The sequence below is a fragment of the Amblyomma maculatum genome, chromosome 10 (assembly GCF_055883805.1).
Source record: "Amblyomma maculatum isolate TAMU_Amacu chromosome 10, ASM5588380v1, whole genome shotgun sequence".
NCBI lineage: Eukaryota > Metazoa > Arthropoda > Arachnida > Ixodida > Ixodidae > Amblyomma > Amblyomma maculatum.
In genome coordinates this window covers 38,875,320-38,881,319 of record NC_139353.1, presented here as the reverse complement: position 1 = coordinate 38,881,319, position 6,000 = coordinate 38,875,320, and positions in this window count along the sequence as shown.

Here is a 6,000-nt window from a genome sequence, read left to right as displayed (position 1 = left end):
CGATCAATGCTGCTGTCTTGTACACGGCTCATAATTTTTTTTTCATTTCAGAGTAACACAACTTAACTAAATTGTAAATAACTGATTTTGGGCGATATGTAACTAAATATCTGCAGATTTAAGGATACATGTACAATAGGCAACCGCAAAGTTTATAAACTGTCTTGTTAAGTATCGCCATGAATGTGTATCCAGAAAGCAAATCCTTCACTTGTTTCCTCTGCGGGAAGTTCTCTTATTGTAGGCTTTTTATTTTCTTACTGTTCTATTGATTAAAAGTTGCTATTGGCGCTAACTGACTTACTATATTGAGAAAAAGTAAGGAAAGATTATGCGAAAAAAGTACTTACTAAAAAATTTATAGTAAAGGGCAGCATAACTCACAGTTGCACATAAAAAATATTTAATGTTTTCGACTTTCGTTAAACGCAAAAAATGGTCCCTTGTTAAGAAATGAGGGACGAATTCTGCCGCTCAGAATGAAACAAACATTTATCCGAAATTTTGCATTATTCACAAAGCGCGTAATGACGTTGCGGACTCATTCCTACAAGGCTTTCGCTAAAGCCAAAATGGAGCAGGGTTCAGGAAGAGAAGTTGCTCGAGACCACGCTGATAAGCAGAAATGGAAAAAAAAAAATGGTCTTCAATTCATTGGCCCGTGGTCTCTTCCGGTTTATTTATTTATTTTATTTATTAATTTACCCTCAGGGCCCAAGGGCATTACAGAGGGGAGTGGGGTTGAATTAAAGAAAGTAAAACACAATAAAATACAGCAAAAAAAAAATAACACAATATTATATTCATACAATTGATATTCGACTGTATAAATCTTCTGTTACTAGTGATAAGAACGAGTGGCAAACAATGCCTGTATCTTATTGTTCAAATAGTAGAAATATAATCAAGTACATTTCCTCGTCTCTAATGGGCTGTGTATCAACCTTAGTTCTCGACCTGGATCCTGTTATATGATGCGCTTAGGCGCGAAGCACAATTTAAGTTGCACGTTATTTTAGCAATTCTTCGGCCTGTGGCATATTTCAGGGATAAGAAAATGCCCTGATGCGGCGCACTGTGAAACGAGTAAAAGAGGTTCACAGCCAAATCAGAGCTATGAACAGGTTGAAAGAATCATAAGAACTGCCTAGTCTACAACATGACGAATACTAATCTGGTACCATGCACGTGTTCATTCCTTGAGTTTTGATTTTGATTAGTGTTTTTTTACTTTTTCAGTGATATAAAGCTTTTTCCGTGCAAGCTTTTAATTGGAGAGGGATGCGCATATATGGTCTCGATCTGGAGAACTTTTAGCTGCGTTTCTCTAAAACTATACACTCAAACAGCCTGTTCAGTTTTTTGTATGCGCTGAATTTGTGCTCTGTCACCGTTACCTTTACAAATAGTGAATTCCCAGATAATAATTTTATCCTACTTTTCATAGAAATTATTCGATCGTTTGGAAGCCACGTTTCCTTAGAACTTCCTGAACGTGTAAGTTAATAGAATTAGGTGTTTTTAAGATTTCTACAACTCAGTAAAACTTTCTGACGAGCTAGTTGGTAAATGATAATTAAGAAGTGCTGTGCCCTGAATAAACCCTCCTAGAAAAAATGGAGAGAGGACAGGACAGAAGCGCAACTTCCAAATTAAACAATCAAAAAACGTTTGATACAGCCACCCTTCAAACTGGAAGAAGGCATGCGTGAACCAATGACAAAGCAACCCGAGCAATAGATGAATTATCAACACGTGTCGAACATTTATAAAAGCATATTCCCATCTGCTCAAATGTATAAATAACAGCATTAAATGTATCACAGATGAAAACGAATGAAAAGCCGTATAAAGGACGGCAAAAAAAAAAAATTATGAATACATACTAAAACTTTGAGCTGTGAAATCATGGCAAAACAACATAATAGTCACGTAAAACTTGTAAAAGCGCTCTGAAGCGAAAGGCACTGACTTGGATAAGAGGCTAGATGTAACCATCTAAAAAGGACAGCTTTTTTTCAGATAGGTGAATAGGAGGTGTGCTGCCGTATTTTTCCTTTCTTAAACGATGAAAATAACTGCGATTACCTCTATATCCGCCTTATTCCGAGCTTTGGCTAGAAACTTAGTTTGATGAAACAAGGAAATGATGTTTTCGCATCGGCTGCAGTGTAGTGGTTGGTTACCACCAGTCTTGCTCTTCGTTGTCACGTTGTGCTTACGGGTGCGTTGATTGAAACACTTCCCCGTTCGATCACGTATTTTGGGGAATCTTACAAGGTGTAGAGTAATTACTCATTAATATCCACCCAAGTGCAGCCTTACGGCTGCAAATGTAAGCAATACAGCTTTCTCAGAAACTTCCTAGTGAAAGCGAAATTCGTATTTAAAGGTGAATTCGTGTCCCGGAAATATGGTGGTTAATAGTTAAAATTAGTAGTTAAAGAAAAATACGTGCCTCGGAAAGGTTGTGGTCCCGGGTTCGATCATCAGACCAGGACGAATTTTTCTTTAACGATGAAGTTTCCGAGAAAGCTGTATGGATCTGCCTTGTATCCGTAAGGCTGCGCTTGGGTGGATGTCAATTATTAATCACTTTCTTATTTCCCCATTTGCCTAACATAAACCAGATTTATCGCAATTATACCGAAAGTGGAAAATGCAGATCAGGAAGGAAGATTTCTTTGATAACTCAAGAGGCAGTGCCCTACTTTTTGAAGCTAGATCAGGGTGCCTTAGAACACGCAGCTACAAAAAGCAATTTAACAATGGAGATGACGCATGTGCTGTATGTGGAAACTCCAGTGAAACAATTGACCATAATATACTCGAATGTAATGGTATTTATCCGGAAGTTGATGCAGGCGCAATCACTGTTCCTGAAGCTCTGGGGTTTAGAGATAACAGTGGCCGGGTGAATAAACCGGCGGTGGAAACTAGCAAAAAACGACTGGAAGATTGGTGGCTTAAAAGCAGAGAAGTGACATAATGTTAGTAATGTAGGAACAAAAATTTCATAAATAGAATGATGGTTTAGTTAACCATTCTAAATCAATAATTAAGATGTGGGGGAAAAACATGAGCATGATAGCTACTGCTACCACCCCGTTTCAAAGGGAACGCTCCTATATTTCATCCATCCATCCATACATACATACATCATAAACAGCTGTAACCAATCTTGCAGAATAGCCTTGCAATTTCGGTGCGGACTTGCGAACTCTCTCTGCAAGAATTCAATGCCCTGTTTTGTCATTCCTGAAGAATTTTGATTAAGGGTTAAAGTATACCACGGCTAATAAAAGTTGTGTCCAACAACTTGCTTTCTTGTTTGCAGGGCTGAGTAATCATGAAAGTTCCCTTTACCCCAGATGGCAATAAAATATAGCAAAAGCGTAGCACCAATGTTCCACACCAGCCACAAGTGGCATGCTGTATGTCCTCCCCCTAACTGCAGCGCGAAAAAAAGGAGACTAGCACAGAGCTTGCTTTCCTTCCTTTGTATTCATTTGTGTTCGTCCTCTTTTTTGCGCGCTGCAGTTATATGGGAGCAAAGTAACCAACTTGCCTAAACGCTAGATTTACTAAAGCATGTTGTGTGTCGTGCATCGTCTGGTTAAATAGGCGTTTTTATACGCGTTATTCACCATCAGATTTAGCGGATGGCAATCGTGGTGACGCTGCTTTCCGGAAGCCGCCATAGCGTTCCGCAATGCTAAACAAAAAGCACCAAAAAATAATGTTCCCTACGCTTCGTCGCCGCTCTGCCGGCCACTGTGAGATTCGAGTACTTCATCTTCTCCCTGCCGGCTCGGTTCTCTGGAACCCAAGTTGTTTTCAGCGCCGTGCGACCTTGCAACCAGAGCTCGGTTTTCATCGATGCCGGTATCAGCAAACACCGTAGGTGTTTCTTGACGTTCCTTGACGACGTCACTGCGCCTCTACTGGCCACAATAGCACGCACACTATTGTGTACAGGACAATCTAGTACACTTAACGACGCAACATCAGAGAAAGAAAGAGAAAGAGAGAAAGTTTCTACGGCGTTCGTAGAGCCGGCATCCGTAAAATCCCTGCTTGTCTGCACAGCCGGACGACGTTGCTAATCAACTCGGGGGCCAGGTAATCGAGCGGCGCTTATAGGGGCCGGCAGATAGGCGAAAACGTGTCGGAAACATTATTTTAGTTCGTGCTCTTAGTTTCAAATCACTAACAATTACGGCGGCTTCCGCAATACGGGGCTCCCAATATTGCCGCCCGCTAACTCTGATAGCAAATAGGGTAAATGCTTATACCGATAGGAGACTTGATGTCTATAACGTTTCTAACTATAAGAGTCTGAAGGCTTCTGCTATATTCGCAGCTAGCTTTCAAGCATAATTTGGAGGCCTCAAGAGTAGATTCACTTTTACTACTAAATGTCGATGGCTTTTATGCTCAAGTACACAATCCCTATTTCTGCTTACGGAAAGAAATTTCATTTTAACTTAGATTTATTTTGGAGGACATAAATAAGAGTGCAGATGAGGTGGCGGTGTAAATGAAGTAGCTGCCCTTTTTAGCTGCTGCTTCGCCTTTGCTGCAAATGTAATTTAGATTTTGTTTTTGTAGCCAGAGATCGTCGCCTACTTCGTGCAGCAATCTGGTGTACCACCCCATCACCCATTAAACCGAACATTCACAATACAGCCACTCTTGTAATGCTATGAAGCGCTTGATTTACCCACACTATAATATTCGTCGAAGCCTACTAGTGCACAAAAAGGTGCCTTGCCATGGCCGTTATTTCAGCGATTATCTTGAAGTATTTTAACTTATGTGCAAAAAAAGAGCATATACTCACTCGGTTTTGCCTCGGCCAGGTCAGCCAGGAAGCAAACAGCAAGCGAAAATACAGCAACACGCAGCGTCAGCATGTTTTTTTAAAGGAGGCAGCGGAACAACTGTGTTCGGCTGGTTTCGGGCGGCATTATATATAGGTGGTAAAGCTGTCATTGTTGGCATTATTTCGTATTTTCCCATGAATTCATTACTTTGCTCCGAAAAACATTGGACAAGGACACGTGTGGAAAGAAGAATAATTATTAAAGAAGTGACACGCCAAGCGGAAAATTTTTATTCAATAATGATTTTAATTACAAAAGGAGTACTCAACGTGTTTAAAAAGTTCTGAACATAAAGTTTGAAATGGGACAACTTTACATATCTGTTCATACGAGCACAAAATAGTAAAGATGGGTGAACAGCCCTAACAAAAAGTTAATGTTGTGCCACCATATAATATCATAGACCTTTTTCCTTATATTTCTTTAAAACAATGGAAACATGTGTCTCTGTGACATGCGTCCTATTTAGATGTAACAAAGACTTGATACAAATTTATTGTATATTTATGTGGCAAAGGTCTCATTTTCCTAATTACATACACTGAAAAAGTGAAAAATATTCCTTCCTGTATTTCTGCAAAGGAAGTTTTTGTTGTCAGCTGAATTTGACTGATGAGGGTAGGCTTTTGTTGGATCGAGAGACACGCATCATATATTGATGAAATTGGTTTGGCGAATGTTTATTTTTATTATTATGGAGGTAGGTCACGAAATCATTTTTGTTCTTTTCAAAACTAGAATTTACTGATGTTAAACGCAGAACTGCGATCAAATGTCAAAAAACCGTTTTTGATTACAAAATATAGCATACTCTTTCGGCAACTGAAACTGTAGTTAAGGTCTTTCAGGACGGAAAGCAAATACACCAACATCATAATTGTGCAAACATCCGCTGTTGCCAAAGGAGTCGCAGATGACATGGAGGCGGACAAGTTCGGCATTTATTCCGCACACTTCAGGCATCCTTCTTTGGCCTAGAAAACTACCGTCTCACAAACGGCTGGACGCCAATAATGCCACTCTAGCAATCACCGCAATTGCATTTTCTAGTAGCAAATTGAAAGACGACTCCTTAGTATCCTAATGAGACGATGCGATAAAGTCGACGTATGGA